The following is a 14291-nucleotide window of genomic DNA, read 5'->3' as shown; positions in this document are numbered from 1 at the left end:
GAAGAGGAAGAAGAGGAGGAGGAGGAGGAGGAAGAAGAAGAAGAAAAGAAGAAGACAATGAAGAAGACTACTCCCTTCACCCAAGGAGCACACAGTCTAACTGAGGAGAACACGTGAATATAGCTAAGTACATTTAAGATTTATACAGAGTATAATCCTTCACAGGCAGTAATCTGAAAGAAATCTTATATAGGCAGTCATCTGAAAGCAGAAGTCATCACTAACTGGAAAGGTCCTGAAAAAGTCTTTACTCCAACCCCTCACCCTGGCCTACATCTCTGAAGTAACACTTTACTACCTCATTCCTATTATGGCAGAACATACAAAGAGCAAAGCCCAGGCAGGTTTTGTCCCCCTATACCCACTCCCATTTTCTGGACTACAGAATGATTCTGATAGCAATCAAATAGGAAATGTAGGTATGTCACACAGTGAAAGACTAATTAAAAAATCTTGGTCTATCTGGGGAAGCCTGAACTAAGTCTATTGTTACTACCTACCACAAACTTTGAACTACTATAATGCCCACTTTAAGGCAAGAGATCCCTGGAGTGTTTCTCCTATTTGTCTCTACCCAAAGCCAACACCAGTTAATCCCAATCCTGATGGAGTTTGGACACCCTGATTGTATATCATGAGCACCTTTCCCATTCTTTTCAAAGAATGCTCTATTTTATTTACTCAACTATAATTCTCAGGTGAGAGAGAGAGAGAGAGAGAGAGAACTTAGAAATAGGGAGGAGAGATAAATTCTTTTGGCATTAGTTTCACAGGATGAAAAGATAGAAGGGACTTTACAAGATCAAGACACAGAAGGGATGCTACAAGACTCTACAACATCTTTATTTTATACAAATAAAGAAACTAAAACCACAGTTAATCAAAATGAGTAAATTGCCCAAGATCAAATAGGCAGTAGGTGGCAGAGACAGGACTTTTAAACCTAGGTCTTCCAACATTAAACCCAGTATTTTTAAGTATTCCATTAAGTATTTTAAGTATTCCATTTATTTAAGTATTAAGCCTCTTAATCTTTAATACCCTAAATAATTTCTCGGGGTGGGGTTCCCTAAAAAGGAGAGATAGGTAAGTATGTGGTGCAGTGCACCAGACCTGAAGTCAAAAAGTGTCATCTTCCTGAGTTCAAATCCAGCCTCATCCACATACTAGTTGTATGACCCTAGGCAAGTCATTTACTCCTGTTTGCCTCAGTTCCTCATCTGTAAAATGAGCTGGAGAAGGAAATGGCAAACCACTCCAGTATCTTTGCCAAGAAAACTCCAAATGGGGTCATGAAGAGTTAGACACAACTGGAAAATGACTGAACAACAGAAAAAAGAGAATGTGGTGGATAAAGGGTTAAACCAAGCTTTGCAGGTGAGAATGTGGTTTCTCCAGATCCTGAACCTGATGAGGCCCTTGCTTCCTATGTGGAGGCTCAGGGAGGCTCAAATTCTCAGGCGCCTCTGGGCTCTCATTCAATGGAGCACCTGGGGGAGCCAAGGAAATCCAAAATCTGACGTAGCTCTTCAGAGAGCTGGGATCCCTGTTCTCATTTACTTCAGGAAGGAGGCCTGCTGCCAACAATAGGGCTTACAACCTGCAGATTTTGATTTCATTTATATATCTATTTTCCCCCCAAAACAGGTTTGCCTCTTGAGCTTTGAGTAGACAGTAATTAATTAGAGTCTAGTTCCCTGGTGGATTCAAATAAATGAGAAAACAGCAGCGCTAGGCTAGCCTTGCCTAGGAATGGGTTTTGGTGAAAGAAGTAAGCCAGCAGACTCTGGGTATGGGCTCCTAAAGCTACCAGGATAAGAAGCAATGCCAATGGTAACTCTGGAATCAGGAATATCTAGCCATCTTCAGCTACAATGGTTGAACTCTCCTGAGCAACAGATCGAAAAGAGACATTCTCAACTCTACCAGCTCTCTTGCTGTCACTTCCTCTACTCCCAGAAACCTCAATTCATCAATCAGGATGGCAGATCCCATCAGACGAATCTCCCAGTGGCTAGAAAGGGACCAGCTAGAGAGGAATATCAAATGCTTTGAGTCACATACAAGAATCAAGCTCTCTATAAACCCTCAATATTAAGACTTGAAGTAAACTCCACAATGAAGTGAAGTCCATCTTATTCCCTGTACCTTTAAATAGCTAAGAACAAGTAGCTCTGGTCATGAGAAAGTTAAAAAAAAGAATCTCCAATATACCTTAGTGTATTAACAAACCATTGATGAATTGCCAGAAGTGGGACCACTTGTGGTTTGTGTGCTAAGAAGAACCAGATCCCTTGAATAATAATATTCTAAGGACACTATTTAGGGTGGCTTGGAGAAGCTAGCCTAGACTAAAGAAGCAACATGCAATGCAAGGTATTATCCAAACTCAAATCCACTCTGTTCTGAAGTTCAAAGAAATCTCACTATGATTATCTTTCATCTAGTAACATTTTTTAAACAAAAATGGAAAAGCCATTAATGACAATTCTATGTAAGCAAGAATAGATGATTCCAGCCCAACCTCAACCAAACTATCCAACTTCATCTTGTCCTGTTCTCCAAACTCCAGTTTATTAGTCTCTTCATGGTCCCCTGCTCATTCCTAAGAGTCAGCTTGTAGTTGTCTTCTGTGTCTGCTAACGAATGCTATAAGGGCAACACTTCCTAATGCCTTCTCAGACCAATCCCAGCCACAACAAAACCCTATATAACAAACTGTCTGCACCACTCATTTGGGCTCCCAGAATTATGTAACATATGTTCCACCCTATATCTCTCTTAGCACACAAAACAGGGTAGAGACCCAAGCAGTAGCTTAGGTAATATATTCTGAATCTGATTTTTATTAGCTTTCAGTCTTAAACTGGTAGATCCCAAGGAGGGAGTAACTTGGGTAAATTTCAAGGCAGTATCTCTACCTACTTCAATTCACTTATCTAATATAAGTTCATGTCCCATGACAGATCCTCCACCTCAAATCATTTGCAAAGTAGTTGCTTGGAGGCCATGGCAAATCAAGGGAGCACCACATCCCTCCCCTCCAACCCAAACTCCACTACACAACACATATCTGTTCTCCAGCCTTCTGAAGGTTGCGTCTCTGCACAATCCAGCATAGAAAAGTGAAAATGAGAAAGAATCTCCCTCTAATTGAAATCACAGCAGTGGCTTAACAGTCTTTGAAGTGTGAGTGAATGGGGTGGGGGGGCGGAGAGGGAAGGAAATAAACCTAGCAAAGAAACGGAGGGTTTTTTTGGGGGGTGCTTTTCCTGACAACACTCAAACCAACTATAAATCAAACAGCATACAGCTGTTGGTATCAAATATAGTTCCTTGTGCCACTACATCAAAACGCCTTAATTAACAAATAATTTATTCAGAAAAGGGAGAAAATTCCCTTGCACTAAATAATTGTATTATAAGTCAGGGACTCATCTGTTTTCTTTTCCCCCCCTCTGAAAGCATGACAGGAGTGGAAATTGAGTCTTTGGAGAGAGGATAAGTAGAAAATGGATCAAAGTATCTGAGAAGAGACTGTTGGCTCAGGAGGTCAGTAGGGCCCAACTGATGACTCTTTTGTGGGAAAACAGCCTCCAACAAATCCTTCTTTGGAACCACTTTTAATACAGCTGTTGGTGAAAAGCAATACCATAAGGTAGCTCCTAGTTTCTGGGCACAGGTCATTTATTCAATACTGTGGAGGGCTTCAAGAAATTTAAGGTCTGAGTCCTACTTCCTTCCAGAACCTTCCATTCTTCAGGAAATCGAGTAGAATAATGAGAAAGACAGGACTTAAGAGTCAGGTGACATAGATCTGGCACTTGGTCACTGTGTGACTCTAGGTAAATCACAACCTCACTGGACCTCAGTTTTCTTACAAGTAAAATAGAAATAACGGCACTTTCACTACCTACCCCAAAGAGCGGGAGGAAGCCCTTTTGTAAACCTTAAAGCAACAGGAATAGTTATTTTGGGGGGGGGGGTGAAGATGAGATTTTCACACAGGAAGTGATGACAAGATCATAGATTTACAACCAAAAAGGAATCTTAGGGATCCTCTAGTCCAAATCTCTTATTTTACAGTTGGGGAAACTGAGAACTATAGAGGTCAAGAAACTTACCCATAGTCAAATAACTATTAACTTATAGAGCTGGAAGTTGAACTCTAAATCCAGTGCTCTTTGTGCCCCAGCATGCTGCCTGACAGCAACCATATACTCTATATGGAAGTCTACAGTTAATTGCCCAGTGGGGTAAACTGTAAGTTTTATGGAAGTTCAAAGGCACAAGTGATTAGGTGTGGGCCTGGGGTGCAGCAGGAGAAGGACATTCAGGGAAGATTTCAATTTGAGCTGGACCATGAAGGAGGGAATGCGTTCTCTGCCAGTGACATATTCCAGTGTCTCCAAAGAACCCTAGGAAGATTCAAAATTTGCTTTCATATGACACGCTAGCTAAGGTAAAAGTTGCCCCTTCTTCCCACTCTCACATCTCATCCTATCCCTGGCAGCATAGTGTTCATTAAAGAACAGTTATCTATCACTATTTAAAGTGATCTTTGTAAATGTAAATGCTCTCAATGGTTCTATAACCTGTAATGCTTTTCCCTAGTCCTCTATTAGCCATCCTACAAGGTCTAATTCAAACCCCACTCTCCTCCAACCAAAGCCTTCCCCAACTACTTTAAGTCAAACTGATCTATTCCTAATGCTAACTTCCACAGTACTTATATCAGTACCACACAATAGAGTCCCTATTTGTGCTTTTTTTCATTTCTTCATTCATTGAAAAGGTATTTATCAAGCACCTTTAATGTTTCAGGTATTGCATCTGTTCTTTCTCTTTTAAATCTTCACTTCCCCAGCAAGTTCATATGCTCCTTGGAGACAGAGATCGTATTGTATCCCTCACCATCCCTACTATAGGGCTAAGCAGACAACATACACTCAATAGCTGTTGGTATTCATTGACTGCCTAAAAGAATAACGCTTTGGAATCTCTGCAGGTTGTCTTTTCCACTGACCACGAATACTTAGTTTCTGTCCTATCTGCCCATGCTCATCTGTTTCTTTATTATATTGCGATAGCTCTTTAGAATCACAAACCTGAAAGTTGAAATAAAACTCAGAGGTCATTTAATTTTCCCCTTATCCTGGCCAGAAATGCCCCTACAGTACCCCCTCACAGATGCCTATCCAGTTGCTGCTTGAACATTTTTGGAAATGTGAGCCCACCATTCACCAAGAGAGGTATTCACAAAGTGAATTCACGTGTCAAATTAATTACCAGCATTTAGACAGTGTTTTAAGCATCACAGAGTGCTTTACATGTATCGTCTCGTTTGACCCTCATACGCCTGTGAGGGAGGGGCCATTAGGCCCATTTTACAGATGAAGAAACTATTGCTCAGAAAGGTTTAATGGTCTGCCCAGGTTTACACAGCTGCTAAGTGAGGCAGGATTCAAAATCAAGTTTTCCTGACTTCAAGTCCACCACTCTATCTGTTACAGAGAGAGTGTCCCGAGTCCAGAGGACTGTTACCTGGTTATTATCTGCCCCTCTGCCTCTCACTATGGATGGAATGATGATGATGATGATGACGGTGATGATGTTAATAATAATAGCAGCATTTAAATAGTGCTTTAAAGTTTACAAAGTGATTATATACATTATACATATAACATATGTATATATATTATATATGTATATGTATACACATATACATACACAAACACACACACACACACACACACACACACACACACACACACACACATATATATATATATATATATATATATATATATATATATATATATATATATATATATAAAATCTCATTTGGAACTCACAACAACCCTGTGAAGTAGGTGCTATTATTATACCCATTTTAGAGATGATGGAACAGAGGCTGGGAGAGATGTAAGAGACTTGCCCAGGGTCACACAGCTAGCAATTTTCTGAGGCAGGATTGGAAATTACAGCCCTCATCAGGGATATACACTAATAAGAAGAGCATCATGTCATGGAAAGAATACTGAATCTGAGGTGAAAGGAATTGTGTCCAAAGCCTGATTTGAAACCTTAGTGATTTTGAGCAAATCACCTCTTGGAGAATCAATTGCCTTATCTAGGATATGAAAGCGTTGGACTAGATAACTCCTAAAATTCCTCTCTAAAGCCTATGAATACCAAGAGATCTGGAGTGTGGTCTCAACTTAATAACCAAGTCCCTAGATGAACCTGGGCAATTATTTAATCTCTCTAGGTCTTATTTACTTCATTTATTAATTGAAAGAATTGGACTAAGTGATCCCTAATATTCTGTGAAGACACTGCCTAGATTCATTTTCAACTAACTACACTGGGGATTCAACTCTTTAAGTGGTTTCTACATGGGCCTGGAGACGCCCAACAGAACTCAACAGTGGGAGCCAGAACATACTTCTAAGGAGGTCCATCCCTCTGCTGGAAAGTGAGAAGGGGGAAGTAGCACAGATCCAGTACTCATCAAAACTTTAAAGTTGGAGAATTTATCTTCCAAATCTTCCATTCTTATTTCTCCTAGGAGCACCAAGGACCTACCCCACCCTCTCTTTGAACCTTCTCCATCCTGGTGCCCTTTTCTCTATGAATGCCACCCAAAGGTATTTGCTGATCAACTTAAGAGGCTGTTTTGAAATTCCATCCTTCAGAACCCTGACGTTCTATATAATCTAAATAGGGAATTGGTTTAAAAAATTAGTGTCAGTGATATTTTTCATTCTAAAATGCTAAATATGAATATGTATGAATCAAAAATACTTATTATTAGAAGTGTGAACTTTTCAGTATGAAAAACTGCCTTAATTTCCTCAATTTGAACTAAAAAATTTCCCTGATCTCCATTTATCATGGTGGCATTTCATACCTCCAAACTAACATCTCCCCTTCCCTAATAGCGTTTATATATCATGTTAAAACATATGAAACGCAAAAATGCAACATAAACAAATTAGTTTGGGAAATACTGGCTTATGACATTGTCTATCCCTGGAGATTCTTGAATAGTGGTGTAAAGCCAAAGGAATGAATCTCTAATAATAGAATTTCAGTGTAATAATAGGCAGCTTGGGAGACATTATTGGGAAAGGGCCAAGCCCAATACCTCTCAAATTATACCATGTAGGCAGCTGCCCACTCTTCCTCCCCATAAACCCAGGGAAGAAGTTGGGGGTGGGGAGGGGAGAAAGAGAAGCTATAGGACTTTCCCGTTCCAATAAAAATCGACAATTTGCTGTAATTTGACTGTGATTTAACAATGCTTTTAAAAGAGGAAGTAAATGCCTCATAAAGTCTAGCAACCTATTCACTCCTGTGTGCTTCATCAGGTCCTCAAAGCTGTTGGCCTCCAGAAGGGTCCACTTATTCCAATCCTCTCAGGGTAAATGCTAGAGATGAGCCTCAGTGAAGGCTCAGGAGAGTTTTCCTGTGCTCTTCCAGTTCAAAAAAAAAAAAGAAAGAAACAATAAAAATCTCTGCTCTTATTTCTATTCCTCCTTCTCTTCTCTTCTCCTCTCTACTCATTTTCTCTCTCTCTCTCTCTCTCTCTCTCTCTCTCTCTCTCTCTCCTCCCTCACACCCCCCTCCCTGTCCCTCTCTCTTTCATGTCCTTTATTTCCTTTTCTCTTTCCTGAACAATAAAAGTTGAATGGCAATGCAAATCTAGCTCTCTGCTTAAAACCCGAGCCAGCAAGGCAGCATGTCACCCATATTTATGAGCTTTAAATGGCTTTTATCAAAGTGAGGTCGCACTAAATCACCTCCGAGCTGTCATAAATACAAATGACTCGACATAGGCTGCAACAAGCCTTCGGGGAAAATTATATGATCTGCTGTTGCAGTTATGGTATATCACACAGGGAGCTCATATATTTCCACTGGCAAGGTAATCCGATCCTTCAAAGGACACTAATGGGTGAAAAGAGGAAGAGAGAGATAGTGAATCAAGCTATGTGCATGCATCTGTGTCCATGCATCTATGTGCAGGCTCATATGAACATATGACCATGGTTCAAATGACTAATAAACCATGGACTCTTCTCTGGTGGCTGAACACGGAGAAATCAGTTTGGTCACAGGGAGAAAAAAAATAGACAAGTTCTTGAATCTCACATACATTTTTCCCTCTTTAATAATCAATCAAAGGAGGCAGTGTGGTACCATGGACAGGGTCAGGCCCGGAGTTAAGAAAATTGGGAGCTATTCCCAGTTTGCCACTAACTAGTTGAACTTTAGACAAATCATTTCTCCTCTCTGAGCCTCAGTTTCCTCATTAGTAAAAAGTGGGTGTGAGAAGATGGATTAAAATGCAATTTTATGTGATCTTTAGAAGGTACAGGAACCATGATGATGGGAAGTGGGATATTTCTCATCTTGATAATCCTCCTCCATTTTCCTCTGGGATGCTTGGACATCTTCCAAGCAAGTTAGAGATGATTCCCTCACTGGAAGCTGGTGAAAATCTGGTTTATGACAAAAAAAAATTCCCCTCCAGGATGAAAGAAACCACTATAGGAAAGACAAGACCCTGGCAAGAGGAAGGACTTTAAGAACCCTTAATATAACAGAGCTGGATCAGTCTCCTCAATGTGGTGTCTTTCCCTCATATTACTGAGTTGTTAGCGTGACATGATGAAAACAGCATGGAGTGAGAAAGACATGGGTTTTTGTCCCATTTTGCTGGTTATTAGTTGTGAGGCTTAGTTCACATCCTTTAACTTTTTTGAGCCTCAGATTCCTTTCTGTAAAATGGGTATAATAATAGTTACATTATCTACAAAGGTCAAATGAGATCACTTATATGAAATGGGTTGTTGTAAACCTTAAAGCACCATATAAATATAAAATTAAAATGGCCATTTCTTCAGCCTGGACCTGGGTCCCTTCCAGCACCACATGTACCCTGGATCCTTTGATATATGTGAAAAGAAGAGGTCCAGCTCCAGGAATGTGCCACCCACCTCCCTCCAAGGGGATGAACAATGCTACATACAAGAACTAAGATAAGGAATGGCACAGCTTTGGATTTCCTGTATCCATTTCCCAAATACAACATGCCAACAATAAGTACACTCTTCATATGATCACCTATAATCTATCAACTAATGGTGATGGTTAAACAGTATTGTGGAAAACTTAAACACAGAAAAACATTTTCTCTAGCAAGACAGAGACCAAATCTGCAGCTGAATTCTGTTACCTGGGCATCATGTTGTTTATCCAGTGATTTCTATTCAAGTTCCCTACTGTCTCTAAGATAAAATGTCAATTCCTGTGTTTGGCTTATTATACCCTTTAACCCCAACCATGTATTTCCAGCCTCATTATACATTACTCTCCTTCCTGCACCTTATGGTCTAGCCAAATTGGCTTTCTTTCTATTCTTCAAACACAGTACTCTGTCTTTCATCTCCAAACCTTCACACTGGCCATCTTCAGAGCACAGAATGCACTCCCTCCCCACTCCCACCTCATCAAATCCCTAATTCTTGAAAGACACAACTCAAGCACTGCCTTCTAGCTGAAATCTTCGCTGATCCACCCAACTGCTAGTGCTATCATTCCCTATTTTGTATTTATTTTATATGTATTCAGCTACCTTTATCCTATATATGTTCTTACACATGGGTCTACTGTCTCCTCCAGTTGAATATAACCCCCTTGAGAGTGGAATGTGATTTTGTATGACAAGCCTCCATCTCAGCACACAGGAACTGCTTAATAAACATTTGTCGACTGATTAAAGCACCAACTTACCCAGGAAATAAAGAAGAGACACACCTTGAGCCATTCTAGGCTCCTGACAATGCCAATAGATTTTTTCCTTCCAGACCCATGCCTCATGAAGGGTTCAGGTTTACCACCTTGGCTTGTTCCCCTTGCCATGACTGGCTATGGAAAGAATTACTTCTCAGTTATTGAATACTAGGGAAATATATATAGGGGTGTGCTAAAGCCAGTTCAAACCGACTCAGGAAAGTTGGTTGTTTAATTTTCCATGTGATAATTAAAAAACTGGCAAGCACTACAAACTAGGGCTAGATTCATTGTCTTGATGATTGTCTAAATGTGAGAAAGTAAGGGAGAAAATGTTAATAATGCAGAATAAACTTAAAAGTATGTTGGGTATACCCCCACACCCCTCCCCTGGAGAGCTGGTTGTTAAACATTTTCTAACATACCACTGGAAACTGGAGGCAGTTATCAGTATATGGCTAATCTTGTTTTTTTACTCCATTTCTATGCCACTCTGGTCCCATGCTCTTATCCAAGCCATGAGGACTATGTATAGTCCAGCAGTGAGTGACATTTGTACTTTGCATCCCCAGTGCAAAACCTTCACTGACCATTCTTTACTTACAGAACTTACTACCATTTATAGTAGTACCACCTATTTGTGGCAGAGTTTAAACTACCTGATGCCACCTCTCATTTCATCTTCTTCTATTAAATAATACATGGTACAAAGCATTTGGGTGAGGATCAAGGGAAGGGCAAATAGAAGGAATCCTATGAAATATAGCCAAGACCATCTTGTTAGGAGATTATGATATAATGGTATTAGGGGCAGGAAAGGTGGGTATATTGTGCTGTTTATAGTATGGGAAAGTTCCATCCAGAGCTCTTAACACTAGAAGAGTAAATGGGGAAGTAAGGAATTACAGTTGCAGAGGAATGTTTAAAAGTACTAGGAATTAAGCAGACTCCTGGTTTATACCAGGCGAATGATTGAGGCTAAGACTCATACAACTTTAGGGTGTGGTAGGAGACCTAATGATTATTGCAAGCAATGTTTTATTTGGCATAAAAAGGTTGAGGGAGTGCTGACGCAGAGAAGTATGATGTTAGGGCCACTGAACTGCATTGGGTCTCCTTTCCCTATGCTATTGTTATCTTTTGTGAGGACAGTGGGGGATTCATGGCTTGGTTGTTTTACTATCCTGACAAAAGGTATACGCCCCTGGGAACAAGCAATGTTGATAATGATAACATTAAATTTGGTCTGATACTATTCATATGCATTATATTAGCTTGGCTGGCTTCTGTTTCTCAGTTCCTATACATTACCTGCGGAAGAAGGGAAGGCAAAAGACAAGCATTTATTAATCACCTACTACATACCAGTCTCTGTACCAAGTGCTTTATAAATATTATCTAATTTGATCCTCATAACAACCATGGGAGGTAGATCACCCTTATTTTACATCTGAGAAAACTAGGCAGAGAGACATTAAGTAACTTGCTCAGGATCACAAAACTACAGGTGTCTGAGGCCATTTTAAACTCAGGTCTTACTAACTCCAGTCCCAGCATTCTGTCCGTTGTGCCATCTAGATTCCACTGGTCAATTTAATACACCCAGCCAGGGTATTAAGAAAGGAATGATGAGGCCCATAGGTAGATTACAAACCTGTCAAAGAGGCAGGAAGCAATACTGATAAAAGACTTCATCTATCCAGACATCTGCCAGTGCTGCTACTACCACTCTTTGTCCCTGTCTGTCTCTCTGCTAAAAACAAAACAACTCTTAAACTTCTGATTTGCTTTGATGATGATAACATTCTTTAAAACAGAGGAAACGACTGGGGCTAGGGGGACTGCTTTGCTGGACTTCATCTGTACCAATAAGGAAGAGCTGGTTGCTAAAGTAGAAGTGATAGGAACTTTGGAAGGAAGTGACTATGTGAATTTTCATGACAGATAAAGAGAGAAAAAGCCTAATACAGTCTGAGGCAAAGCCTAGATTTGGAACAATAGTTTTCAAAAGGTGTCCAGAAGGATGAAATTCTGGGGAGATGAACACAATGACTTCAGTGAGGATGCAAGGTTCAAACTGGAGGAAAAGATCTATGTAAGAGCAGGGAATGGGGCTCGGCAGTGAAAAGAACAGTGGAGCTCCTGATGGAGAGGACTGATGATAAGGACATTTTTAGCAGAGACATCACAGAAATATAAATGAAGTGATTAAGGATTTGAAATGGAGAAGCACTGAGAGCAAAAAAAAAAAATCTATCTCAGTAGATAAATATTTCACCAAAAAAAGGAAAATGAGTCAAAACACCCTTGGGAAGGTAAATATATGAAAACAAATTGTATGTGAATACCACATGTATATAAATTTGGTGGAAGGCAGAGGAAGGGTATATAGAGGGTGATCAAAAAGTCTTAGTGAAGTTTTAAGCTCATTAAAGTTTATTAAAGCTTCAAAGCAGATTAAGACTTTTAGAATACCTTGTGTATGTATACATACATAGATATAAACACATACATATGTATATATGTATATACATATACTTATTCATACAAATATATGTATAAACAGTTAATGGGAGAAAACACAAACTTAACAATTATACCTCTAAATATGAATCAATCACATAATTGGCCAACAAAAAGAAAAAATAAGAAAACAAAACACATACATAGATGCATAAAGAGTTTATAAAATGAAAGGGTAAAACAAAATCAATTATTTTCCTCTAAAAGACAGAAGTTTCAAAACTGATATAAAAAAGTAAGTAATAAAAATCTGTAAAGTCAAGCAATGTGAATAGGAAAAATGCATTATAATAAAAAGCACTACGTAGATGATGAAAAAAGGAAGAATATTAAATACACATGCAACAAATGGCACAGCAGCTAAATTTGTTTTTTTTTTTTTAAGGAAAGCGTGGTGAATTTAAAAAAAAACACAGTAATAGAAACAAAATATTACTCTTTTAGAACTGGATTAATTCAACAGAAAGATAAGAATGAAAATACAGAGTTAAGAAAATTTTTGGAAAAACTAGATTTGACTGAAATGGTGGGTTATGAATGAAATAATCTTAAAATACTCTAATTTCTTATCATCGCAGAGTACCTTTATATAAATTGATCATTCACTAAAGAACGAGGGAAAACTAATATAATAAAGATCCTTTACAGACTACAACATGATAAAATTAGTAACAAATGGAGGAAATTTACGCAAATGATATGGACATAAACTGAGCATAAATAAGGACAATCTGAATAATAATTCCATAAAAGCATAAATTCTAGAAACAATAATCATTCCAAAGATAGTGATAACAATGAAACACATGCCAAAACTTTTGTTACGGCAAAGCAATCCTCAGAGGAAAAATCTATAACTCTGAAAACTTATATAAACAATAATGAGAATCTATAATAATATGAATGCCCAAGGTAAGAGAAAAATAGAGAACTTAACAGGCCAATCTCAGAAAGAAATTGTACCACAGAGGAAATGCCAAACAAAAAACCTTTGGCCAAAACAAATTTGCCAAAGAATTACAGCCAACATTTAGCAAGTAATTAATACCTACGCAATAAAAATAATCCTCAAAAATTCAGAAAACACTCATCCAAAATGGTTTTATAAGACAAATATAGCCCTGATACTCCCCCCAAAAGAGAGCAAATCAAAGAAAGAAAACTCCTGCCTAATCTCAGTAATGAGTGTTGATGCAAAAACTCCAAAAAACATAAATATGAAAGGATCCTGATTCAATATTATAAAAATATTTATTTAAAGCTTCTAAGAGTGAGCACATTATTAACACACTGTTATAACGGAGAAACACTAGAGACTTTCTGTATTACAAATAGGTAAACCAAGGATTTTTCTCTTCCCCACTATCATTGTTATATCTAGAGATACTACCTGTAGCAATAAGAGAACAAACTCAGGATTAGTAAACAAACCTATCAATATTTGCAGATAATATGATGACATATCTAGAAAATCCCAAAGAATCCGTGAAGAAATATAAAAATAGTATAAAAAATAAATCTAGTAAAAAAAATCAAAATGTTAATACTAATAAAAGAAAATCTTTTCAAAATGACTACAAATAGCATAAATTACCTAGGAGAGAACTTATCAAGGGAAATATGGTATTCATCAACCAGTCAGTCAGCAAGCATTTATTAAGCTCTTAATATATTCTAGACACTATGGATACAAAATGAGGCAAAAGCACAGTCCCTGCCATCAAGGAGCTCACTCACCTTCTAATCAGGGGGACAACATGCATACAATTCATACAAAAGAGAACAAGATATTGAGATAAGATATTAAGATATTAGGGTGGAAGGGGAAAATTAACAAAAGCTTCTTGCAAAGGAAAATAGGAGGGCAAAAAAGTTAAGGCAAGGAGGGAGAGCATTACAGGAATGAGGGACAGCCATTGAAAAAGCACTGAAGCAGAAGGTGGAGTATCATGTACAAGAACCAGCAA

This window comes from Trichosurus vulpecula, chromosome 1 (assembly GCF_011100635.1).
Source record: "Trichosurus vulpecula isolate mTriVul1 chromosome 1, mTriVul1.pri, whole genome shotgun sequence".
Lineage (NCBI taxonomy): Eukaryota > Metazoa > Chordata > Mammalia > Diprotodontia > Phalangeridae > Trichosurus > Trichosurus vulpecula.
The sequence above is the reverse complement of the archived record's forward strand: the minus strand, read 5'-3'. Positions refer to the sequence as shown.